Below are 27,418 nucleotides of genomic sequence, written 5' to 3'. Positions count from 1 at the left end.
TAAATAAGAATTCATTGAATAAAATCAAATATTTATTGTATGGCCATTATGTAGGAGGCCGTGAAGCCATGGAATAAAAAATGACAAGATGCCAGCCCATTTTGAGCCTATAATCTAGTTAGAGTGTCCAGATGGAATATCTGCAGACGCGAATGAGCGATACATAGGCAACAAGTGGCAGTGTAGACAGATGACTCGGGGACCACAAATGCTAATGTGGTGGAGATTGGCATCTCTTCTTCTAGGCTGCCACAATAAGCAACCCCTTGAAGCAATTCCCCTGGAGACAAGTGATCTGTCTCCTCTTTTGAATTATAAAATTAGTTGATATATCTTTCGTGACACTCATCACACTCTGCATTGTCACACAGATACTTGTGTCATGTGTCATCGTCTCTTCTTGCTGGAGTAAATTTTATTCATTAAAAAAAAAGAAGAAGGCCTGCTACAGTGCAGAGCTTAGCATTATGTTGAGGATACGATAGATACTCAAAGGAACTCCATTACAGGAATACATGCTTGTTTCGCACAGTGAACGCTACAGGAATTGGAGGCAGGGCGGGCAGTTTATGTTTTGTTGTTGTTGTTGTTGTTTTTGTTTTTGTTTGTTTGTTTGTTTGTTTTGTTTTTCGAGACAGGGTTTCTCTGTGTAGCCCTGGCTATCCTGGAACTCACTCTGTAGACCAGGCTGGCCTTGAACTCAGAAATTCACCTGCCTCTGCCTCCCAAGTGCTGGGATTAAAGGCGTGCACCACCACTGCCCCTCATGGTCTGCTTTTTTACTCACTGTATGCCTAAAATAAGTATGAGATTTATAGCAGTGTTCTGAGATGAAGGGCAGATCCTTCTAAGTAGATGTCTTTGTATTGTTTATTCACCTGTACAGTTGCTTCCCATCTCGACACCCTAACTAGATTATAGGCTCAAATGGTCTGAAATCTTTCCAGTGAGAATGGTATTGATGAATGTGTTGTAAGAGAAGGAGAAAAAGACAGGAGATAAGTATATAGGACTCATGAAAAGAAAGAATAAAGGATGCTGGGAAAAACGGAGCACTAACTGTGAGAGGCGACTCACCTCCTCGTGGTGAGTGGGGATTGTAACCCTTTGTCCAACTTTTCAAATAGGCATTTTCTTTCTGCTGGTACCATGGAAGGTCAGGGCTCCTGTCAGCCCTCATAAATGAGGTGTAGTAGATGGAGTGGGGAGAGAAGGGACAGAAGAAGGAGGAGGCAGAGTATGCAGAAGGCCATGAAAAGACAGAAGATACTCAAAAAAGTCCAGTCTAAAAAACTTAAAGGGTCTCAGCAATTTGATAAGCTAATCTGATAGCATTAATCATCCAGCTCCCATGGTTAATTGAATATAGGGTTGCTGAGCAACACAAATTCCCTCAAATTATGACTATTTTTTTTCTAGCTTGTGACGATCCGGGACAACATCAAATTTTTATTTTTATTTTTCTGAGGAAAACCAGTTGCTACATCAGCAAAGAGACTCATGTATCAAAACCTTGCCACGATCGTTTCAAAACCTATTGGTGTATTTTTTTTGCACAGAATAAAAAGGTTCTCAGTGCTTCACATTCTTTATCTTAACACAAACACAGTGTGAAATGGGAAAGTTCAACACAGTGCCTGTGTTAGACAGGGGCAGGCAAATTCGCTGGCCATAAAACAGTAGCGGGGATTTCTCTGTAGGTAGAATGGTAATTGTATCCATCACAGAAGGCGGAAAGTGGTCGCGCATGGGGGTCAGAAGAGCAGCCACAAGCCTCTTGCCATCACTGGGAGATGCATTCAAGTTAAGCCTGTTTCTCCTCTTTTGAAGCCGGAAGTTATTGGCTGTTGTCTGAGGCCTGTTATGACCAGGCAGGGATCAAAAGCGCAAGGAGGGGCTGGAAATCCTTTGTTCCTGGCTTTCTCATAAAGGTTCCCCCCCCTCCTTTTCTTTGACCAAAAGAAGCAAGCCAAATAGGATTATACTAATAGAACAGAAGTGTTTTTGTATGAAAAGTTCAGAAAAGAAATCTAAACCAATGCCAAAGGCTTTCATTTACTGAACATTATTTTATTACCGAACCAACATGGAAAATATGCTGGTGCTCAGTGAGCCACTTTCTGAAGCTATAAAGAAACCACCATTACTCAAATTGGGACTGATTTATTGGCAAATGTAAAAGGCCTTTCATCCCAGTAAATAAGCAAAACAAATGTTTTTCCTCTTAATTCAGACCCCTTAAAATACAACCTTCAAAGAACAGTCTCTTCTCTATTGACCCCAACTCACAGTGGATTCAGTTGTTGCAAAAACGATGAACCATGTGTGTCAAATGAAAATACAGATGCCCCAAGGTCGCACCCGCAGATAGAATAGAGAACAACACAGGTGCCAGAATGCACTGCGGCTGTTCAAGGAACAAAGCCTGTGCTGTGGACTGCGAAGGCACAGAAGAATAGTTACAGCCTTGTCTACAGAGGCTGGGTATCCTGGTTAAATGGCACTATTTTCTGGACCACAGGACTCTTCACGGAGATCAAAGTTGAACACCTGACGATGCTCTCTCTTGGCGGCTGGGTTATGAAGACCAGGATCAGGAGAGACAGCTGAACTAACTCTGAGAACATGAACAGCTCATTTTGAGAAAATGGACAGACAATATTCTTAGAAAAGGAGGCCAAGCTGATTATTTGAAAGCAGTGGAAGATGAGGCTCCTGGAGGCCAGTGGGGGCAAGCTTTGAAGCTGGGAAACCAAGTCTGTCCACCTTGGTCTTTGATCACTGTGGGGGAGCGAGGAACCTTGGTGAATTTCCTCCATTCCAGGACTTCAGCTTGGCTAAGAGAAGTAGGAAGAATTTGAAAGCTTCGTGTGCTTCTAGAAAACAGGTTTCCAAGGAAGGCAGAGAAGTAATTGTGGCAATTTATCCTCTCAATTAAAATTGTCTAGGATGGCTGATTGTTGGTTTCAATCTTTTTAGCAATTTAAGGAGAAAGTGAAGAATGGTGGCCGCTAAGATGGAGGCAGGATTCTGAGATAAGCTGATGAGTAAAACCTCCCCCTCAAGGGGGAGGAGGCGGGGTGGGGGGGGGAGGGCGTTAGCAAGAGATTGAATCATTTCCCTTTAGCAAAAGATATTCAGTGATGGTCCATATTGTGCTTTGAGTGGACAATGGAGTGGAATTAATTGGGTTAGTGAACAATATTTAATGCCGGTCATTTCACATAAACTAAATTTTCTTTTTGGGTTGAAACCATGGACAATAAACTCTCCTGATATCACTGTGGCTCAAGTTTAGTGTCAGCTGCCTCCTCAGATGGGGTGTGTGTACCCTCAGCCGCCTCCTCAGATGGGGTGTATGTACCCTCCTACTCATTGCTTGCTTGGTCCTGGTAATAGCTAGATTTTGAAGCCTCATTCTTAGGACTCTTTCCTTTCTTAAGAATACAAATGAAGCTGTTGTTCTAAAGTCCCTAATAATACTCACCAGTGCTAGTAATTTGTCTTAACTAGGTCATACGTATTAAACCTTTGGTTTGTTCAACTACATCATGAAGTAGAGACCACATGACAGCAAGTCTTTTGCCTAAGCCCTCCTACCCGCAGTTGGTGCTATCAATGACCTCAAGGTCCAGGAAATTTCCACAGATCATCCTCAAGAAAGCTGGGCCTTGCTAAACACCTTCACCAGCTCTTATTTTATTATAGTTCCTTATTTCAAGTGTCCATTCCTGCTGTTGATTGATAATTTACACCAGAAAGACACAAAATACTGCCCGCCATCAGGTTCACAAAAGCTTAGGCTAGTGGAGCCTCACATCTTTGTCCACAAAGTCACCTCTAGGGTCTATATTGGTTCAAACACATTGTACCAGTGTCTTCTAATCTCAGTGGCATTTTAGTGTTGGTGACACCAGGTTAAAGAGAGCGAGCACCTGCTGCAGCCTCAAAACAGAAAAGTGAGAATAGAAATGAGAAGCATTTAGGGATTTCTGGGTAAGAAGATGGTACTTCAGGGCAGTAGCCATCTGCTACAGCTGCAATGCTGTGACTTGAAGATTAACTACATTTATAGATAATAAAGTAGTCCTTGAAAAGGGGAAGCTGAAAAAGCACACACATATAAACTAGTGTGGGAGAAGTGTGTGTGTGTGTGCATGCGTGTGGTGCATGGTGGCTTCTCCTTGTCAGGATCAAGTTGGAGTGACAGCTAAGGATTACTTAAGCTCTATGGAGAGAATGGTTTGGTTTAACTCAGTCTGAGGATAAAGAACAAACTCTAGTGCCAATAGGACCTAGTGTGCATGCAAGGACGTGCCATATGCCTAAGGGCAAATGAAGGTGAATTGAGAGATGAAGGTGTCCTGTTCAGCTTCTGTTCCTCGCCAGTCTTGTGATGGGGCTGCCAAAGAAAAGCCAAGAGTTCAGGGTTTTGCATGAATCTCATGATTTAAAAATTGAGAATTGTTCAGAAGCCATAGGCTACCAAACAAAAAGCTGAATACCCAACTGTGGGATTCCTCTCTTCAAGTTCTTGGTCAGAAGTGCCTCTGAGACCCCTCTAACAGTTTAAGCTAGGGATTTTGCTCTCAGTTCCTCACTAGAACTCAATGGCAAGACCTTATTGCCTAAGTAAGATCCCACATACTCTGGTGCTTAAGAGGCCCCATTCCTGGCTAAGAACTATTTGCAGTTGATAGCTGCTGGGGACAGAGTTAGTTTTCTTCACAGCTGTGACCACCTGTAGGTTGCTCATACTCCAGTAGATAAACCGACACCTATGGTCATAAGGACAATACTAACTGGACTCTAAAAACTGTATTATGTTTTATTTTTTGAGACAGAGTCTTGGAACTCACTACACAGATCAGGTTGGCTTGGAACTCACGGAGATCCTCTACCTCTGCCTTCTGAGGACTCAGATTAAAGGTGTGCATCGCTATACCTGGTTCATAAGCTCAATGGATTATAAATGAAAAAAAAAGAAGATGTGATGTTGAGAAGGGAAGACCGGGAGGAAAAGTTGAAAGTGAAAGGTAAAGGTGTCTATGATTAAAATACATTTATATGTATATGAACTTTTCAAAGAATAAACAAAAAGTTAAATCAGCAGTTGAAATTTTATATTATATGCAATAGCCAAAGAAAACTGTAGTGTAAAGCTTTGCTTGTGACAATAAAAACACTGTCTTGGCAGGTGGTGACAGGTAAAATGGGAGCCAGGACTGAACAGTGTTCTCTGTGTGGAAGCCAGTCCCAGAAAAAATAAACAAATAAAACCAGGAAGATGGGAAATGGCCTTGTGGCTGGAGAGGAGTCCAGCAGAAGTTTAGGTGCCAGTCACAATGGATGTGTGATAATGAAGCCAACAGAGGTAACTGGAAACAAATAATGATAGGGCTACATTATAAGAACCATGGCAGCAAGACTTACAAGAACTCAGGGCATGGGTATTTAGCTTGCAGGTGCCATTACACATACACTACCAATTCTTCCTCAAATGCATTCCCAAATCCTGGTACCTGCTACAGGAGCCTCATTTGGGTACTGGATCTGTGCAGATTCAGGTAATAATATTAAGATGAGATCATCTTGGATCAATTAGGGAAAGTGAATGGCCAATGTCTTTATGAGAAAGGGGAAAGATCTGAGACACAGAGGCTGAGTAGAAATGGAGAAGGAACAAAACGCAGTAATGTGTTGCCAAGGTCACCAAGTGTTCCTGAAGTAGCAGAAAGCTGGGTAAGAAGTCTGGAGAGATGCCCCACCTGAGCTCCCAGAAAGGAACAGCTCTGTCTACATCTTCAATTTGAACTTCTGGCCTTCAGAACTCAGAGACTAAATATTTGGTATCCTTAGCCACCCAGTTTGGAGCAATGTGTCATGGCAACCCTCAGTAGCAAGTATCTCGTGACTTCTTATTCGAGTTTATTGCGAAACCACGGAGGGAAGTACAGGAAAGCCATGGAAGGCTGCTGAGCTGGAAGTGATGATATAGTCAGAATCAAAGGAGTATCACTGAGCTAACCCAGGACAAAAAGCAAGCACAAAGGCCTCTAAATGGGAAGGAAGGAGAGCCCTAACCATGGGATACATAGACAGAGGTTCATCCTTAAGGAGAAATATGGCTAGAAGGTTTGTCTGGGATTGGTTATTTTGAGGTGACTAAATTGTACAACAGAGATGCCATGAAAAATAGCAGGTTCATGTGGGAACATGGCGAAATAGTTTGTGGTGAACATGCAAGGATGTTGAAGTTGACCCAGGAGCGTATGCATTCGTTGCCAATAGTATGCTTCTATTCTTTGCTTCTCTTTGCCTATAGTGAGTATTTCAGTAATGGTCATATAGGAAAGGACATTTATAGTCCTGCCTGCGAGAGTTGAGCAAAGGGTTCATGATGTCTTTGGGTATGTGTTCTTGTTCGTGTGCATGCTAGTGTGTGTGTGTATGCTGGTGCATTTATATATGTGTTGGTATGTATGAGGTCAGAGGGCAAACTAGAGTGTTGTTACTCAGGCACTGAGGCACATTTCAAAAATGTATGTTTGTGTGTATGTATGTATTATGATATACAAGTGCCTAAGAGTGTTTCTGTGTGTTCATGCTTGCTCATGCGTGAGTGGAGATATATGTATGCCCTTTGAGGCTTTTGAAGGTCACAGGACAAATGTGCCTTTTCAGACTCACATCCTACCCTTGCTCTGTGGCAGGGATCTTGTTGAGGATTGTGTATATCAGGCCAGTTGACCTGTAAGCTTCTGGGACTCTCCCTCCTCTACCCCACCCCACCCCCCACCCCCACCCCCGTAGGCAAACCGATGAACATCTGGTTTTATGTGACTTCTTGGAATCCTGACTTGGGTCCTCATGTTTGCATGAGAAGTGCTTTGTTTACTGAGCCATTTCCCTGTTTTCCTTCCTTCCTTCCTTCCTTCCTTCCTTCCTTCCTTCCTTCCTTCCTTCCTTCCTTCCTTCCTTCCTCCTTTCTTCCTCCCCCTCTCTCCCTCTCTCTCTTTCTTTCTGTCTCTCTCTCTTTCTTTCTTTCTTTCTTTCTTTCTTTCTTTCTTTCTTTCTTTCTTTCTTTCTTTCTTTCTTCCTTTCTCTCTCTCTGTCTCTGTCTCTCTCTCTCTCCCTCCCTTCTTTCCTTCCTTCCTTTCTCTCTCTCTCTCTCTCTTTCTTTCTTTCTTTCTTTCTTTCTTTCTTTCTTTCTTTCTTTCTTCCTAATAGACAAACTTTCTTACTGACTTGTCACTCACTAAGTAGTTAAACTGCCTGGCCAAGCAAACTCTAGAAATCCCCCATCTTGGCTTCTCTAGCACTGGGTTCAAGTGCTTGCTACAACACCCAGCATTTCTAGGCTCTGGGGATTGAACTTGGGTACTCATGCTTGTAGAACAAGCACTTAATGAATCGAGCTACATCTCCAGTTCTCCTGGCACTTTCAAGCCACCAAAATCCTCCTTTGCCTTAAGTCAGTGTGAGGTGATACGCTTTTAGAATTAGAAAGGTTGCTGATTAACCTACTGCTAATACATGACTTTTTATCAGCTACTGGTACCCCTGGGGTAGCCATGCAGCATGGTAGCATGCTCAGGGTTTTGCTTTGAAGGGAGGAACATGGAACCAAGTGTCTAGGGCCACACTGAAGGAAGCCAGCATCCTTGTCAGAGAGAAGGGACCCTGTCACAATTGTGGTACATCAATGGATGTCATTTTTGTCATGCTAAGTTGGGCAATGTTTCTCTCAACAGAAAGTTGCCAAATGACACTTTCAAGGCTATAGTGACTAATTGGACTGCTGGGGGTGGGGGGTGGGGCGGACACTACATTTTTATTATTGTCACAATCCTTTCTCTTTGCAGCAGAAACAGTGGTCTGTCACTATGACTGCTGTATTTGAGTCCATTGCAGAATGCTCTGTTGCCTTCTACCAAGCTTCACTCTTCTCATCGAGCCCTCTAGAAGTGGCTGAGTGGCAGCAAGGCTCCTGCTGCTCCTGCACTACTTCCCTAGCACACGTGTGACTACCAACTCTGGAATCTCTGTGCAATTCCCTATGCGGCTCACTGAGGGCAATTGACACAGAAAGTACAATGCCAATGATGTATTGTTCTCATATTGGTAAAATGGCGGCTATAAAATGAGGGTGTCATTGACTTTTTAATCTTCTGAAACTAAAGCTTTCTGATTTAGAGCGTGTATTAGTTAGGGTTTTACTGCTGTGAACAGACACTATGACCAAGGCAAGTCTTATAAAAAAACAACATTTAATTGGGGCTGGCTTACAGGTTCAGAGGTTCAGTCCATTATCATCAAGGTGGGAGCATGGCAGTATCCAGGCAAGATGGCACAGGAGGAGCTGAGAGTTCTATGTCTTCATCCAAAGGCTGCTAGTGGAAGACTGACTTCCAGGCAACTAGGGTGAGGATCTTATAGTGACACACCCATTCCAACTAGGTCACACCTATTCCAACAAGGCCACACCTTCAGATGGTGCCACTCCCTGGTCCAAGGATATACAAACCATCACATTCCACTCCCTGGTCCCCATAGACTTGTTCAAAAACATGATTCTATGGGGGCCATACTTAAACATAGCATAATGCAAAATGCATTTAGTGCAACTTTCAAAGTCCTCATAGTCTATAGCAGTTGCAACAATGTTAAAAGTCCAAAGTTCAAGGTCTCTTCTGAGATTCATTCAACTTAATTAACTGTAATCCCCAAAGCAAAGCAGGAAACCAGCTGGGTAAACTCCAAACTCTGCATCTCCATGGCTGATGTCAAAGTGGTCTTCAGATCTCCACTCCTTTTTCATCTTTTTTGACTGCAACAAACTGCTTCCTCCTGGGCTGGTTCCACTCCCTGTTAGCAGCTTTCCTCAGCATGTATCCCATGGCTCTGGCATCCTTAACATCTTTGAGTCTCCAAGGCAATTTCAATGTTACAGCTTCTTCTTTCAGTGTCTGGGATTCCACTTGATCTTTTGGACTCCTCCTAAGGACTGGCATCACTTCTCCATCTCTGTCCTCTGTAGCACTCTATGCTCAGGTTGATCCACTCCATTACGGCTGCTGTTCTTGGTGATCATCCCATGGTACAGACATCTCCAATACACTGGGGTGTTTCATTCCAACTAGGCTTCACCAATAGCCTCTCATAGGCTCTCTTCAGGGTGCCAAGCCTCAAATCCTTTGCATGACCCCTTCAATCCTGGGCCATCAACTACAGCTGAGGCTTCACCTTCCCCAATGGGCTTCCCTGGCCTCTCACAGTGCTAAGCCTCAGCTTCTCTCCATGATCCCTTCATTCCTTCACAAGCAGTACCACCTGAGTGACTCTTACACATTACCAAGTCCAGCCGCAGCATGAGGTACAACCTTGGGTATCTCTGGAACACAGCTTCTTTGTGCTCCCAGAAAACAGTTTCCAGAAGATTTCACCTCAACGATGCTGGTCTCTTCTTAATCACCGCTAATTCCTTAGCTCCAGCTAACCAGCATCAATTTTCCCAGTGGTTCCTTCCATTCTTAACTCTAGAGCCAGAGGCACGTGGCTGAAGCTGCCGAGTTCTGCTGCTTACAGGAACTAGAACATGATCCCCTTGTATTATTACATTATCACTAGCTTTATGTTTTCTAAATCCTTCACTGCCTAAGCTTGGCTATCCTGGTTCTTGCTCTGTACATTGACCTTGAATGTAGAGATCAGCATGCTTGTCTCATGGGATTAAAGGTGTGTACCACCATGCTTGGATCTAATTTAGCTGGGTAGGATCTTGCCCCAAGGTCCCACTCCCTTAATCTTTATCTCCTAGAACACAAGGTTTTGCTCCATTTCACTTCCTGGTACTCCTTTAATACTCAAACCATATATTTTATATTTTTCCTTTCTAAGCTTGCTATGCTTGTTCAAACTTTTCTTCATAAGACTTAACCAGAGAACAAAGTCTCTGCTGGGCTTTTTTGAAACTTCTTTTGTCAATGCAATTAATCTAAGTCTCTTCACCTTAGCCTCAGGAAAACTTTTCAGACAAGGGCAAAAAGTAGCCACATTCTTCACCAAAATACCACAAAACCAGTCTTTATGCCACATTCTGAAATTCTTCTCCTTTGAAATCTCTTGGGCCAGGTCAACACAGTTCAAATTACTCCCAGCAACAAAGTCTTCCATATTCCTACTAGGATGACCCATTAAGCCCCATTTAAAGCATTCCACTGCTTTCCAAATCCAAAGTCCCAAAATCCACATTCTTTCAAATAAAAGCATGGTCAGGCCTATCACAGCAATACCCCACTCCTGGTACCAACTTCTGTATTAGTTAGGGTTTTACTGCTGTGAACAGACACTATGACCAAGGCAAGTCTTATAAAAAAACAACATTTAATTGGGGCTGGCTTACAGGTTCAGAGGTTCAGTCCATTATCATCAAGGTGGGAGCATGGCAGTATCCAGGCAAGATGGCACAGGAGGAGCTGAGAGTTCTATGTCTTCATCCAAAGGCTGCTAGTGGAAGACTGACTTCCAGGCAACTAGGGTGAGGATCTTATACCCACACCCACAGTGACACACCCATTCCAACTAGGTCACACCTATTCCAACAAGGCCACACCTTCAGATGGTGCCACTCCCTGGTCCAAGGATATACAAACCATCACAGAGCGTCTATACAATTATTGCCTTGTTGTTCTAAGGAGGTGTGAATTTACATAAACACTGGGCTATGAGGACTATAGAGTTCATGAGCAGGACTAGCCAAATTGAGTTCTGTTTTTTTTACAACTTTAAGTGTCTTCACTAAGGGGAAAGTTGACCACCCCTACAATGCAGAGAGCACAGGTTCTAGAATTTTACTACAGATCTAAAAATCAACTCAGCTCCCAGCCAACCCCTAGTTCTTTTACTTTTATTCCTAGAGATTCTGAGTCTTGGGTTGGGGGTGCGGGAGGGGGTCTGTGTGGGGTGTCGCTTGGTTGGTAACGTGCCTGCGCTGCATGCTTGAAGCCCTGAATCTGATCATCATCAATTTACAATAGGCACTGTGCGGCATATGCTGATGACAGTACTTTCTGATCTTGGAGGGCATCACAGCATAGAGTGGAATCAGATGCGGCAGTCATTATTTCCCAGGACAAGAGTTCATAAGGAGATTACAGAATGGGAAGGGACTTTGTGTCGAAGATGATGTTTGTAATGGGTTGTAGAGGTTAAGTAGAAGCCTGCCACAGGGTCAAAGCAAAAGCCTTTTCCAAGACAGAAGTGTGGGCATGTCCACAGATGTCAGCTGTGAGACATCGCTGTTTGGCCACAGCAAATACATGCGAGTTAAACAGGTGGGTGTGGATCAGACACTATTGTGTGAAGCAGAGTGAATGGCTTTTTGGTTTATCCCCAAGGGAAACCATCTGCAGAGGCCTAACTGGACTTGTGAGTGAGAAACACTGCACAATGGTAAGTGTGGTGCATGAGAAGCATAGAGAGGGGAAGAGGATGCTGAGGAGAGTGAGGAGAGGAGTGGGTGAGCAAGATCAAACCCAATGGTCCATTTCATGCAGGACAGTAGCCTCCATGAGGGCAGTTGCCTGAGAGTGACAAACAAGGGTATACAGCTATCTAAAGGACATTTAGACAGGAGCCAGAGCTAGCTATGGGTGATAGTGAGAGATGGGAAGTTAGGTATGCCAAGTTTCATATCTTGAGAAACTGAAGGTTGAGTGAAGCCATTTACCAAATTCAAGGAAAGTGAGAAAGAAACTTTAAAGCCATCTTAGCATTAGAGGCCTCCAGAACAATCAGGCATCTTCCACGATACCAAAGATCAGTGTGTCTGAGAAGGAGTTGCCCATTTCCAAGACACCACACAGGGTCCCTGCTAGTTTGAGAATTCAAATGGCTGTTAATGCTAATGTTACATCTCTTTGAGAAACCATTGAGCTCAGCCTTCTATAAATGAACTATTAAGAACTTCCTTCTCCAGCTTTTTGTTTATGAAATAGGCTCATATTTCTTTTGGGGGTGGGGTGGGGTGGTGGTTTCAAGACAGGGTTTCTCAGTGTAGCCCTGGCAGGCTCATATTTCTTGCAGAAGACAGAGACAGAGATAGAGAGAGATAGAGATAGGATCCAAAGGCAACTGTATTTCATCAAATTTCTGTCATGGCATTCTGACTGCAGACTACAGTGGGGCTAGAAGAAATAGAACATTCAAACTTCTACTTAGTATAGAAAATATCTTATATGTTGTCAATGGTTTATTCTTGCTTACTAAATGAAAACTGTGAAAACTGTTATTTAAATATATCTCTCCTAGAACCAAATCTTCTGTTCAACAAACAGGTGAGATATTCTTTTTTTTTTCAAAGTTCTTGTACACACTGTACATAACACATTAGACTCTCCCATTAGAACACACCTCCCTCCCTCTCTTCTCCCTCTCTTCTCTTCCTGCCGCCACCTTGTCTCTCCCTCCCAATAAAACCTCTTCCCCCATGGAACTGTCTTGGCCTAGTGTGCTTCTGAGACATGACCCGCCATTCTAGCGCATCAATCTATCTACAAAGTCTATGGAAAGTTGGATCACAACTTTACAGATTTTTTTTTTAAAGCAAAACAAAGAGGCAATTAAAGTCTCAGTAGCTGACAGGGAGAGGTGGGGAAAACAGAAGAATTCCCCAGTACTGGGGGGTTTCTAAGGGGCCTAAATTCCCAGAAAGGTCCCACTCACTGGCCCTGGTGAACTCCACATAAGCCCAGTCATGGAGTACTAAGCTTCGTTTTCCTACTGTCACAGCATCATAGAGTCTTTCCAATCAAGACTATTTTATCATGGTTTAAATCCTTAATACAGATTGATGCTCAGCTATTTGATGAGAATGGGAGTCTGAGTGTAGCACCAAGTAAAATGAGTTAAGTTGACCTTGTTTAGTGTGAACCCATCGATGTGGCAGGCTCAGAAAAGGTTGTCCAGGGACTTCACCTGTCTTTCTAGGAGCCACAGTTTTTAACGTTTTGTTGGGGGTGTGGAGGGACGATAAAGTTTCTAAAAGTAGTTTCCACTCTTGTTTCAAGCATCAGCGCCTGCCCTGTTCAGAAGTCCCTTTAGAAAAGGAGAGTATTCCTTTCCTACCCTGGGTTACATGGTCAGAGCAGCCCCAATACCCTCTAATGGAATGACGAGACCACCCAGAACACTGGAGGAAGCACCAGGAAAGATGAGTGGACATGACCACGAACCTCACATCTTTCATTGTAATCGAGAAGTAGCCCTGATGTTGCTAATGTTACTCATCTGGGCTTACACACTACAGAAGACATGCTCTATGTCTAGCTATGATTCTTCGCCTGTTGGGCTCAGAGAGAAATCCAGCAAATTCTCTTGGCTTTAGTCTCATGCAACAATTGTCTTCATCACTTTTTAGGACATGAAAGTGTTCTATAAACCAAAGCACAGCAAACTCACAAAAGCATCTTTGATATTCCATTGCTCACCTTCTAGCACAGCAGATATGACTTATTTCTGTTATTTATTTAATGGGGGCTGGGGGGCTCTCTATGTGCAGGTCAGAGAAAATTTTGAGGAAGTCAGTCCTTGCCACCATGTGGATCCTGGGTGTAAAACTTAGGCCATCACTTGCTGATAGACATCTTCTATACCCTCTGAGCTAACTAGCTAGTCCAGAGTTCATTTCTAAATATGAAAGTGGGGGAAATGTACTACATTAATGGCATTTGTCTCAGAGGTCATAAATCATTTGATCATCAGAAAATAAAGTTCCACTCTTTACTAGGACACTGACACCATCCCTGTCTAAGGGTCATGGATGGATCCAAAGACCTTGAAGTCAGGATAGTCCCACTTACAAATTTCTCATGCTTTAGAAACTGCATGTTAAAATATTCTTTTTTTTTTTTTTTTTTTTTTTTTTTTGGTTTTTCGAGACAGGGTTTCTCTGTGTAGCCCTGGCTGTCCTGGCACTCACTTTGTAGACCAGGCTGGCCTCGAACTCAGAAATCCGCCTGCCTCTGCCTCCCGAGTGCTGGGATTAAAGGCGTGCGCCACCACGCCCGGCTATGTTAAAATATTCTTGAGTGCCCTGTGTTGCCCCTGGTACTTTCTGGGATCAGAGATAATGCCCACCTCCAAAGTTCATCTCAGAAAAGATTTCAAGGCAATTTATGAGCAGATGTCAATGATGTTTCCTGAACACGGCTGCTGACATTCCTCAAAAAAGAGCAAGACCCTGGGGTAGCACAAAGGTGCTTTTACTCTTTAGTGAAGGATACTAGATAATTTGGCCCTGTGCTTTCTTCTTTTCTGCCTTTTTGGTGAGCCCTGCTTTTTTTTTTTAACCTGGCCATTAATATTGTTTTGCTTCTGTTTGTTCAGGAGCATAGAGCTGTTTAAAATATTGGCAATGCCTCTGCCATGCTCTCTGGACAGCCTCTCTTGCAGGCATTGTTTGTTATGATAGATGTGCTGGCTTTTTTTTTTTTTCTGGCACATTTGACATAAGCTACCTGACACTAAATATCCCACATGCTGCCACAGACTGCTACCAGCCTGACTTCTTAATCCTTAGCTTGTTCCAATACTTGTATGGCTGAGTTAGCATACCAGATTCTATAAAATACAGAGGGAAAAAGTCTTTCCAGGTCTCCACATTTTCTTTAAAAGACTTTGCTTTTTAGACTTAAGAGTAATTCAAAGTGAAGTCCACATGGGGATGATGAACTTTGACAAGCAGTTGTTACCTACACTTCGGAGATCTTTGGTTATTGGATGGATTCACCATGAGGTTGAGCTGCCAATTTGTAGCTCACTTTCTTATGTTTCTTATGTATCAAAGTGAAGCAGAAAACTTAGAAACACTTCTATTGTTCATTGGCTATGTGCAGATTGCATTGGTTTTAAAAACTGGTTTTCAGCAGACTAGAAAATTGAGCTGGGTAGGATCTTCAGGTTCCACTAGAAAATGCAATGAGGTGGGGGTTGGCAGAGAGTGAGAGGAATTGAGAAAGATGAGGAGAGAGAGAGAGAGAGAGAGAGAGAGAGAGAGAGAGAGAGAGAGAGAGAGAGAGAGAGAGAGAGAGAGAGAGAGAACAAGAGAACACAGAGCAATTTAAGAAGGGGAAACATCTTCTTGGAGATAGGAGGGAGAAGGAATGGGATGAGGAACTGTGGTAAGGTAGACTGGTAGGGGAACAACATTTGGACTGTAAAAAATAAAGGAATTTGACTTGTTAAAAAGAAAAGAAAAGGAAAGAAATTTTAAAGGAATAAAGCAATTTCATATAAGGAATTTCCTTCTTGTAAAAAGACATTTAGTGAAACCATTTATTGACCTGTTTGATAACAAATAATAAATAAGATGAGGAGAAGATTGCTAACTATCCACCAAACCAACTTCCTCTTTCTTTCATACTAATGAAAGTAAAGTAGTGGCTGCCAAGACCCATTACCCTTCCCAGCTGTTCTTGCAATGAGGTAGACCAGATGACTCTGAAGGATGCACTTGTTTCTATTCCTATGCCCAGACTGCTGAATATTTTTGTTTTACTTTGGCAGTAACAACAAGAAGAAAACCCACCTGAAGCTGTATCATCTTGAATCATGGCATCCATAAAGTACAATGTAGTTAGAGATGTACTCTTCTATCAAAAGCTCACAGCATGTATGTGTGTGCTGAGCATCCAGCTCATAGCTCTATTTGATTTCACTTATATTTATCACCAGGTGCTCAGTGAAGAAATACTGTGAGCTCTTTTTAAGGTATGATTATGTTCTCAAGCTGGTGAAAATGTAGGTGTGAAGCTGAATGAAAATCCAGCTATAGAAATATTGATGATGGATAGGGATTTCAATTGTTATGGAGAGAGCAAGGCAGGCTGCACTGGCCTGGCAGGAGCTGGAGGGTTGGCATGGTGGAGGGATACTCAGGTGCAGGCTGGAGAGAGGTGGGGAGCCTTATAGTCAATCAGAGAGCCTGCAAACTGAGGAGTAGATAAGAAAGTCAATTGACAGAAGAGCTCAGAATAAAAAGCAGAGTCTGGGAAGAGGCCAGCGGTTTAATAGTAAAAAGCAGATGTCAGAGGGAAAGAAATGCAGGTGGCTCTAGAGTCTCAGCAAGACGGAGATCAAAGGCACTGAAGAGGCATGGCAAAGAAGGCAAGTGAATGCACACTTCCCATACAAAAAGGAGTTTGGGAGAGGGAGTCCAAGCTGGTCCTGCCAACTGGCTCTTCTCCCTCAACTAGGGAAAAGCAAGGGATGTGAAGGGTTTGGCGTATGTGTGGTGCCTCCTTCATTTCATGTGTATCCAGGTGCTGCACAGGTGAAGCTCAGAGGGTTCCTAATGAGCAGGAAGAGAACTATCCTATCACTGGTTCCATACTGTCACCCAATTTGAACAAAGTCCTTGTCATTGAAAGAGGCATGTGCTGCCTCAGAATTTGCAGAGGGAGTATTCTGGAGCCTTCCAGACCTGCTGTGCCTCAACTTCACCCCATTCCAGATGCTTTCTCTAAATAGAGGAGTCATACCAAGGTTTGAGGCAGAGGGTACAATACAAGTGTGTCTGGAAAGCCCTTTGGGTGTGTAACCTATCAAGTTGTATTTGTATGGATGTGATGAGCATCTAATGAGTAGTTCTCTCTCCCTCCTCACCCCTGTGTGTTTGTGTGTGTGTGTACGTGCGCACATGGGCACTGCATAAACACATGTATATGTATGTAGGCAACTTTGCATGTGCTTGGGGAGGCCAGAAAAGGAAGGCTGGGTGTCTGCCTCAGTTGCTCACCACCTTGTTTTTTGAGGCAAGGTTCCCTGATGAGCCTGGTTAGGCTGAGCAACAAGCTCCTGAGATCTCCTTGTCTCCTCCATGTCTCACGGGTGTTACAGTCACAAGAGACCCCACCTAGCTTTTCAATATGCATGCTTATGACTTGATCTCAGATCCTCTTGTGTGCACAACAAATGTTCTTCCCCACTGAGTCACTTGCCCTGCCCCTCATAATAATAGTTGCTGCAATGCACAGTCTATTTCTTCTCATTTCCAAACCACAGTCATGTTCTTGAACTCTTCAGGTAAACAGAAGAATTCACCCTCTCACATGAAGATAAGCTCTCTTCCAATCATTACGAATACAAAGTCAACAAAAGAGTGTTTATGGAGGTGACATCATTTTGAGTTTCACACAGCAGCTTTCAATGGATATTAGTCCTTTCGGTTAATCCTTAAGATTCACGATTTCAGTTGAGCGTTATGATTTTCAAGATGAAGGTAGCTTTGGTTTAGGAGTCTAACTTCCAATTAATAAAAACATTACCTTATGGTAACTGGTTTAATGACTGACAAGTGTGATTAGAAGAAGGTCATCTGAATTTGAAAAGGCAGGAAAATGTCAGGATCCTATGTGTCTCCTTTTTTAGAGATAACAATGTCCAGAATGGATATGTATTTTTATTACAACTGATCACAAGATTCATGTCTTTGCAAATAGGACAAGAATAAGAAGCAACAAGCTTTATCAAGAGTACTGTGAGCCGGGCGTGGTGGCGCACGCCTTTAATCCCAGCACTTGGGAGGCAGAGGCAGGCGGATTTCTGAGTTCGAGGCCAGCCTGGTCTACAAAGTGAGTTCCCGGACAGCCCGGGCTATACAGAGAAACCCTGTCTCAAAAAACCAAAAACAAAAAACAAAAAACAAAAAACAAAAAAAAAAAAAAAAAAAAGAGTACTGTGGTCACCTAAGAAGCCAAAATAGCCTAATCTTGGTAAGGAACCAAACATTTTGCCTCTGCTCTGTCTCTCTGAGCTCCTGACGGCAGGCTTACCTCCTATTTGTAATTCTGGGCTACTTCATGTTTCAAAGGGGCTTAAAAAGAGTTTTTCCAATCAGATGACTTGATATCCAAACCTTCTAAACCTAATTATAAAAATCTTGCCCCTAACATCTAGGCATTGGCTCCACCTTGAGACCTGGTGGGAGGATTTTCTGTTGTTCTCTTAATGCCAAGGAACCTGGAGAAATTGTGGGAAGGACAGTTCCAGGGCAACCTATCCTGTTTACTTCCATGGAATTTCTCTGGATGATACTGCTGACAGGCTGTGCCTACAGAGGAAAGAAACAGCAAAGGGAGGCGGAATTATGTGTCCAAGATGAAATCTGGGTTGTAATTTCCCAAGAACAAACACATTACTTTATGACAAGCAAATACCCTGCCAGCCCCACCTTTTGGTTTAGAGGCCAGGGAGGATCTAACAGAGGATTGCTGTTAGATCCCGTGGAAACAAATGTCTTTCTTGCAGTCTGGCCTTCCAGCAGACTGGCATCTCCATCCTCCAAATGGACCCCCACACATGAGATTTGGAAAGAAGGAGAGAGCAAGAGAGAAGTCAATCTTTTCAGGCAGGTTCTGACCTTCTGGGAAACAGGAATAAACCGTGTGATTCTAAGGTTGCAAGCTCCAGAAGCAACCCCTGGGCTCAGCATTTCCTAATTCCAGCACAGGGCCCAGCAAGGACCAAACCCTGTGACATGCCTGGTCCCTGGAGTAGACTGGAAAACACTTACTTTAAATCGGCTTTATGGTGTGTCTTTTCAAATCACCAATCTGTACTATATTTTGTGTAATCTTGTTTTTTGTATCAGCTCTAGTGGATTTGTTGTTTGCAATAAAAAACACCAATCAACAGAATAAGTCTCCTTGAGAAATCACAATGGCAGTCCTGTGTGTGTGTGTGTCTGTCTGTCTGTGTCTGTGTCTGTGTGTTCTTTCGTATGTATATAAGTGTGTGTGGAAGGTACATGTGCACACATATGCATGTGTGCAAGAAGGTAAAAATGACTATTAGGCATTTTCTTCAATAATTCTTCATTCTACTTTATGAGACAGAAACTCTCACCGAACACCAAGCTTTCAATTCTGCTAGACTGGCTGGGTAGTTTAGGAGATCGAGGCTCATCCAGTTCCCATGTGTCTAGTGCTGGGATTAGTTGGTCCCTCATGGTTATGTGGCAAGTGCTTTACTGACTAAGCTCTCGCTTAACCTCACGGTAGCCTCCCTACAGTGTCTCCCATGGGTTCCCTCTTCAAGTCTTCTTTCCTTCTCACTGCTGGGTCCGGGAATGTGGCTTGAATACCTTTCTTCTTTTTATCTGTCATCGTCTTGCCATTTTTTCTGGGATTTAATGGGTTTATTTACTTGAAAGAAATGGATATAAATGGATTATATATATATATATATATATATATATATATATATTCTTAACCCCCTAATTCCATACCCACTTGAAGTTTCTTGTTGCTATCCATGATAGAAAGGAAAAGAAAAGAAAAGAAAAGAAAAGAAAAGAAAAGAAAAGAAAAAGAAGAGAAAAGAAAGAGAATAGAAAAGAAAGGGGAAAAAAAGGCTACTTCAAAACAGTGTGGATGGCAGGGATCCAGAAGTTCTTTGTGGGTTGTCCCTGCCCTCCATTACCATGTCTTCTTCAGTCTCCTGGAATGGATCTCTCCAAGATCTCTCCTTCAAAGACATCAACTGCCTTGGTTACTAAATGAATGCTTTCAAATGTCAGACCCTTCCGTATGTATGAAGGGACATCGGATATGCTCATCATTCTGAAGTCACTCCTGCTATCTCTGCCCTGAAAACCACCTTATAACCATAGTTACTTTAATCTGTCCCCACCACCCCTAGCTTCACACCCCTGAGTCCTGAGAAGGATCGGCCCCTTGGCAGACCATTGGCATTGGTTTGTGAGAGCCGAGTGGCTCAGGGCCTCTGTCTGAATGTATGCTGTATTAGCCAAGGTGTCCTTTTCAAGGCATGCTCATCCTTTGAAGAAAGCAAGCCCCAAACAGGTGTTTAATATGAAAGAGTGTGCTCAGCAGACTTCAGACAGGTGGAAATAAATTTAGCGAACATATTAAGCCTCTTTGATTTCTTTTGGGAGCTTATGCTTCTAGAATTCACACTCCGCTTAGATCTAAGAAAAGTCAAAACAGCTGAGAAGGGGAGACAATCTGGTAATGTCAGCACAAGGAAGAGACTGGCTGGGGAGATGGCTCCGTGTGGGAGGCGCGTACTGTCAGAGTGTGGCGGCTTGAGTTCAGATTCCTAGAAACCACATCAGCCAGAAGTGGCAGTGTGTGTCTGTAATGCCAGCACGAGCATACCAGACATGAGGCAGAGGCGAGAGAATGCCTCGACGCTCCCAATCCAGCTAGCCTGGCATATATAGCAGTGAACAAGATGGAAGGCAGAGACAGACACCCAAAGTGGTTCTCTGATTGATACATGTATGTCAGGAGGTACACACAAACCCCCCATGCCCCCTCCCAACTTGCACAAGAGCATGCGTGTGCACACACACACTCACACACACACTTAAAATCGAAGAATAGTCAATAGGCTGAAATAGAAAAAAGTGGACATTTTCTACTTTGAAGGGGTTAGGATTCATGCATCCATTTGATTTCTAGGTCTTCTCAGCATTGCATATGTTTATATTTCCACCATTTTCTTCAGAGAACTAACTTGCCCTGCCATACAGCCTGTGGCATTGTGTGTGGCACTGTGTGGTGGAAATGTGTCAAAATTAGATAAGGCTTTACTAACTAATATTGGTGCCAGCAAGGGGCTAGGGTTTTGTTTGTTTGTTTGTTGTTCTGTTTTTGTTTTTTTACTAATAGAAATTGTATTTACTGAGAAGCATCCAGAATGTCAGTAACATTTTTTTTTTCAGTTACAGAGCGGTATTCTGTTAACAGAACCAGAGTTACCGTCCTCTAAGCTGTATGAGAGACAACTGAAGACGCAAACAAAAACAAAATCCCAAACCAAACAAACAGAAAACAGAACTACTGTCCCCATATATAACTAACTTGTGCTGTGCACCAACAAGAGCCTGCTGTATTTAGGGGGAGAGGGGAGGGGATAGGGGGTTTTCGGAGGGGACACCAGGAAAGGGGACAACATTTGAAATGTAAATAAAGTAAATATCTAATAAAAACAAAGGGGGGGAGGGAAAGCAGAACCTGCTTTAAATTTCCATGCCAATTTACAACTCCCAGACAGTACCAGGTAAGGATAGTGGCTATTGAAAATACCACCAGGACAGGGCTATCTAAAGACACATTTGGTAGTATGTTTTATATATATATATATTCTGTGCAGTTTAAAAACAAATCTTACACAGTCTTAAATTTCAATTTTTTTCTTTAAAAGGAGTGAGTTGTATACAGGGGGTTTAAATGATTTATAAACAGGAAAGAAAACTGTGCTAGAACCAATTTATTCATCATCTTCTTCTTCCTTTTCTTCCTCCTCTCCCTCATCCTCTTTATTCTCTTCCTCATCTTCCTCTTCCTTCCTTTTCTTGCTCTTTTCAGCCTTGACCATCCCCCCTTTTTGCTACATTGGCTTTTCCTTTTGCTTTGCAGGCAGCAATGGACTTCTCATACTTGTTCAGCTCTGCAGCCTTCTTCTTCTCATAGGGCTGCTCATCACCTGCAGTGGTGCTGTTCCACATCTCTCCTTGTTTCTTTGCAACATCACCAATGGATAAATTAGGATGCTCAGTTTTGACTTTTGGGCAGTACTCAGAACAGAACAAGAAGAAGGCTGAAGGAGGCACTGAGGTCCTTGAACTTCTTTTTGTCTCCCCTTTGGGGAATGTAGGTTTTTATTTCTCTTTCATAATGAGCCTTGTCAGCCTTTGCCACATCTTCAAGTTTTCCCTTTTATTTAGCAGACATGGTCTCCCACCTCTCTGAGCACTTCTTGGAGAACTCTGAGAAGTTGACAGAAGCATCCGGGTGCTTCTTCTTGTGCTCCTCCTGGCAGGTTTGCACAAAGAATGCATATGAGGACATTTTGCCTCTCGGCTTCTTAGGATTTCCTTTGTCCATGTTTAGTCAATTTTCCTCCTCCAGGCACAGAGTCACCCAGTGCTTATCTGGCTCTTGCTTACCATGGCAATGTCTCTTTGGAGCTCAATGTACTGCAATGGCTGAAGGGGCTAGTTTTTAAAGAGACATTTCAGGTGTGTTCTCTTCCATGCCTGAAAGAAATTACCTTCTGTGGTGGGGTTGCTGTAATTAAAGCAGCTCTTTTTAAGAAGAGTGGAGTGGTAAAGTTAAAGAAAGAAAGAAAGAAAGAGAGAGAGAGAGAGGGAGGGAGGGAGGGAGGAAGGAAGGAAGGGAAAGAAAGAAAGAGAGAGAGAGAGAGAGAGAGAGAGAGAGAGAGAGAGAAAGAGAGAGAGAGAGAGAGAGAGAGAAAGAAAGAAAGAAAGAAAGAAAGAAAGAAAGAAAGAAAGAAAGAAAGAAAGAAAGAAAGAAAGAAAGAAAGGGTCTGGATGAAGTTGATCAGTGCTTGCTGTAAACTCTGACCTCTTACTCCATATTGGATTGACTTATCAATTTACCACCCTGAAGCTGAGAACTCTGAAACTTTGCTATCCTGAACCCTCCTAGGATTACCAGGAGTACCAATTGAATTCATAGTTTTGGTTGACCATATACAGATGGCCACATACTTTAGGAGCAATACTGCTCACTCTAAGCAACTGTTGCTAAAAACACACTTTTTTTTTCCTGGCTAGTGTGGTACATTATGTCATTGTCAGCCAAACCTTTTAAACCAGTTAGGAATGTTTCCATTGTAAAGGGACAAAAGTGATCTCTTGTAGAATTAAGCAAAATTATGAGTTTATTGTAGAGCTCTTAGAGGCTTCTAAAATGATAGAAGATTAAGGAGCTAGGCTTGGAGAGATGCACAGAATCATGAGTGTCTGCAATCTGACATGTATGAGCAGAATTAGCCTGGCCAGGATGTTGTTGCCTTAGTCTTGGCCAGTACCTCTGCTATTGAGGTGACAGTCCCTCTATCCCTTTCACCCTCTTAATAATTAATTTTAAAAAATGGTTCTGATCACATTGCTGCCGCCAATCCTTCCAGGCCTATTTCTTTGGTTGTGAATAGAATCACTGTTGTTCAACTCTGAGTCACAACTCATTCCATAGGCTGGATGCCACCATTTGTGGGATGGGAAGCTAGAGTGTCCTTCACATCTACAAAATGATGAAGGATGCTGCCCTGAAAGCTACATTCATAGGGATCCTGCATGTTCAGCTCAAATCCATTTATTTAGAACTTACTGGTTCTTCCATCAAGGGAAAATAGGAGCAATAAGCCTTGGTGTGAATTCAAACCAGAGAAATTCCACCCAAATACTAATAGAGAATGGACCATGACCTGCCTTGCCAGGGTCATGGTGGCTCTCGGTGAAATGGGTAAAAGGATGTGAAAAGGTCTATGGTTTCACACTTTGTTATACGCCAGTCCCATTAACAAATATGGGAGCATTTCCTGAAAAAAAAAATCTAGAAATGGTTTAAGCCCTACATCCTATGGAGTGCTGCATGTGAGTGGGAAAGCCCATGAAGTTTTGGCCCTACCAATCTGTGAAGAAGCTGGACCTGTGTATACAGATCTCAAAGCATATTAAATCCAAAGCCAGGACCAGCTCAATTGTCCTGCCTCTAGCTGAGAGATAGCTTAAGAGGATCACCTGGCATCTCTCCCCTAAGGATACATTTTAACATTTTCCTTGGGGGGGGGGATCTGTAGACAATATCCTCCTTAGAAATATGCTTTGCACTATTTGCAGATACAGGCCATCTGGGCTCCAAATTCTGCACTTGACCTCTGGCTTCCGTGGGTCCAGGCACTGAGGATGTGCTAGACGTTCAACCTGATGTCCAGACAAAGGAAAGAAAGGAAATCCTTTGTGCATTTATCTCAGAAAGTATAGGTTGGAACAGCCACCATGTTTGAGGTCAGTTAGGCATAAAACAATGAGAAACTGTGTTCAGCAATCTCAGAGGTCTTAGAACTGAGATAGGCAAGCCTGGGCTACGTCCCAAACGAATTTCAAGTGTGACAGGACAGCTCCTAATGAACAACTACAGGTTTGTAGGATACATCTAAAGTCACCATGTAGTCTTTTTTATAGGTATCCATGCCTATCCAGATTTGACTCTCTGGGTCCTCTGAGTAGGCAGGAGTGTCACAGCTTGCTGCCTGGGGACTAGTTATGGCCAAGAGCCTTCAAGAAAACATTGTTTGGGGAACTGCCTAGCTGAAGGTTCAGGCTGTTGTAGCGGTCTTTTCTATTGTGATGACAGTTATGTGACTGTTCTCAGATGGTCTAACTACAGTTGTTCTCCTGTTAGTCTCAGGATGGAATCACTGAGTAGTGGGTACTACCTACCCTCTCAACTCTCCTGGGGTAACACTAGATATTGAATGGAGAAAAACAAATATCTTCAGCCTTTCACCACTGGAACATGAGCCTTATTTGTTACAGCTTATTCAGGTAAAGGTTTCTTCAACCTGGCCTATTCTTATGATTAAAAAGGGCATATAAGCTAAAGTATAAATATACACAAAAATATATTCATTCATTTAAACATTTAACACATATGTAAACATTATTATAATAAATAGGTGGTCAATGAAAGAAACAGTTCTTACCTCAAAGGAATAAAAGAATATGGTTTATTCTGAAGCCAAATATGAGTGGCCATGACCCAAAACCACAGATTTAGGTTACCTCAAATAACATGTTCCAATGAAGCAGCAAACTCGTGAACTTTTATAATAAAAATTTTTATGTGTATGAGTGCTTTCCCTGCATGTGTGTCTGTACACCACATGACATGCATGCAATGGTGGCCAGAAAAAGGCATCAGGTCCCGTGAACCCTGTGGATATTTGGAATTGAACCTTGGAATAACTCTAACACCTCTGGAAGAGCAGCAAGTGCCCTTACTTGCTAAGCCATCTCTCCAGACCTTTCGCAAGCTTTTCCTAATAACAAAACAAAGGTGGAATAAATTAACATACTTTTCAAATACACCAGTGGGTACATTGGGTAGGCATCTTGCAACAAATCAGGAAAAAGTGTTAAAAGCCTCAGTCAATGGCAGCATTCTTAGACCTTGGATTGGTAGAAACTTGGGGTCTGTTCATACACTCTAAAGGATTTTTATCTGTCAGTCACAGGACATCAAGTCGGACACCTCTGTGTGACACTAGGGTGCTAATGATAATCCAAGATAAATTGTAATTAGGCTCTGAATCTGCAATATTCTAATACCTCACATTATTGAATATCTATCTAATAAGTTAGCCTTTACAGGCATAAATTCCTTCCAGGAATTCTCATCTACAGGGTCAAGTATCTTAAGTCAATAATTTAGTGTAAGTTGGTAATTTTAATGTATGACTTATTATAGGTCTATACCAGACTCCCAGAAATCAGGAAGTAGAAGAAAACTTGGGAATTTGAATCCAGCTTGGGCTGTCTTGTGAGTCCTAGACCATTTCTGGCTCAAAATATTAAACAGAGACTTAGCTATGTATTATTTATGCTATTGAACCATGTTAATACTTAAAACCCTAACAGGCTAAGTCCAGACTCTCTCCATTTTTCTCTTTCTCCAGCCTGTTTCTGTATACGGAGAAAACATTTCCTTTCCTTCTCTGTTCAAAACTACCTCGTGTCACAGAAGCAAGCCCGTTCCCTACTTATCCATCTGACACCAGGCAAAGGGTGGTAAATTGTAGGCATGGAGCGGACAAACACAGAATATTCAGAAGAGATGACTGGGGAGATGAGAGCAAGTTTGGGAACTTTACTGACACTTCGTGGGTGGGGCACATGGAAGAAGGAAGGAAAAAGAGAACATTTCAGAAGAAATACCCATTTAAGACCTATGATTCATGCTGAAAGTGACAAAAACACAGGACAGGGCTCTCTGACTCTGGGCATACCAGCTTGGAGTTGAGCCCTGCGTGCTTTACCTGGACCTAGGAGCCTCTACAAGTTTCTACCATAATTAACTCTGCAGTGCTCTCTTGACCTACCATGGACAGAAATCCCCCTGAATCCATGAGCCCAAATGAATTCTCTTCTCCCCTACAGCAAGAGGAGAACTGCATTTCAGAGATAAAGTATTTTTCTTGTAGGAAAAGTAAAAACATACAGTTCGTTGTTACAAGATTTCGTCTTCTTCTTCTTCTTCTTCTTCTTCTTCTTCTTCTTCTTCTTCTTCTTCTTCTTCTTCTTCTTCTCGTTCTTCTACTTCTTCTTCTTCCTTCTTCCTTCTTTCTTCTTCCTTCTTCCTTCTTCTTCCTCCTCCTCGTCCTCCTCGTCCTCCTCCTCCGGCTCCCCCTCCCCCTCTCCTCCGTGCTGAGGACTGGGAGGGTTGGTTGTTCAGTGATTTTTGAGCTAAGGAAGTCAAAGGTCTATCGAAGTGCATGGTCCAAGAAAGCTGAAGTCACTCCATTTTGTGAGGGTATGATACCTCTTCCTCAGTCTGCTGAAAATCTTCCTGGATGTGTCCAGATGACGCCTCCTTTGTTGTTGGTGCATTGGCATGGTGGAATCATGAAATCCAAAGGTGGCCGGCCAATCACAGAGCCTCCAGGAATGCTCAGGGGCTTTCTGTAAAGCAGCAGTGTGTGCTAAAGATAGGCGTAACCATTCCGATCTGTGGCATCACAGGTCATTTTCCTCCTTCACACACTGTGGCTTTGTCGTGCTACTTTGCAATTGTCTTACTTTCGGGTCGACTCCCTTGCTCACATCCTAAGGAAACTTGGAGAGGCACTTAAAAAAATGGGGAACTCTGGGACAGTTTGCATTTCCTAAGGCTGGTGCTTGACCTTTGCTGTAACGTTCCTTTTTTTTTTTTCTTTGCAAATAACAAAACTTGGAAATTTCACTGGCATTGAAATCCAGCCCTCCTTGGAGCTAAACTAAGCTACAAAGTTGCTGTTCTCTGGTATAATGACATTTTTTCTGTCTTAGTTCATTCCCTACTTTTCTTTTGAAAGGCTTGCTGTTTGGACAATGACCGGTTCGGTTCTGGACTGGAGATTTCTCGACGAGACAGACATATTTGCCCATAGTCGTTGGTCCTTCACACCCTGATCAAGGGCCATTTCTGAACAACTGACTTGACCTTTCTCTCCTTCTCCGGAAGGCATTTAAATTTTTTTCCCCAACTCATTCATTTTGTTTCATCTGCTGGGAATCATGTTTACATACAACAATGCTGTAAGAACCTATTGAGCAATTCTCTGTGCTGTCGTTAATGTGTTTTCATTTCTGAACAGAGCACGGTTTTCTTGTGCAGTCCTCCACTGACACCCTATTCACGCTTCCCATTATCCCTCTAGCTTTGTCTTCTGCTGAACACAGGCTCTCTCCCTCTCTCTTTTTCCTCCAAGCGACTATTTGCATGAAGATTTGCATTTAAATGGAGGTGGGAAGTACATTAACAACACCTACACCGACCATGTAAAAACCGTGCTGCAGTTGTTGCTGCCAGACATGAATGGAGAA

The sequence above is a fragment of the Mus caroli genome, unplaced genomic scaffold (genome assembly GCF_978045245.1).
Source record: "Mus caroli unplaced genomic scaffold, Mus_caroli_1 scaffold_19, whole genome shotgun sequence".
In the NCBI taxonomy this organism is placed as follows: Eukaryota; Metazoa; Chordata; class Mammalia; order Rodentia; family Muridae; genus Mus; species Mus caroli.
The sequence above is the reverse complement of the archived record's forward strand: the minus strand, read 5'-3'. Positions refer to the sequence as shown.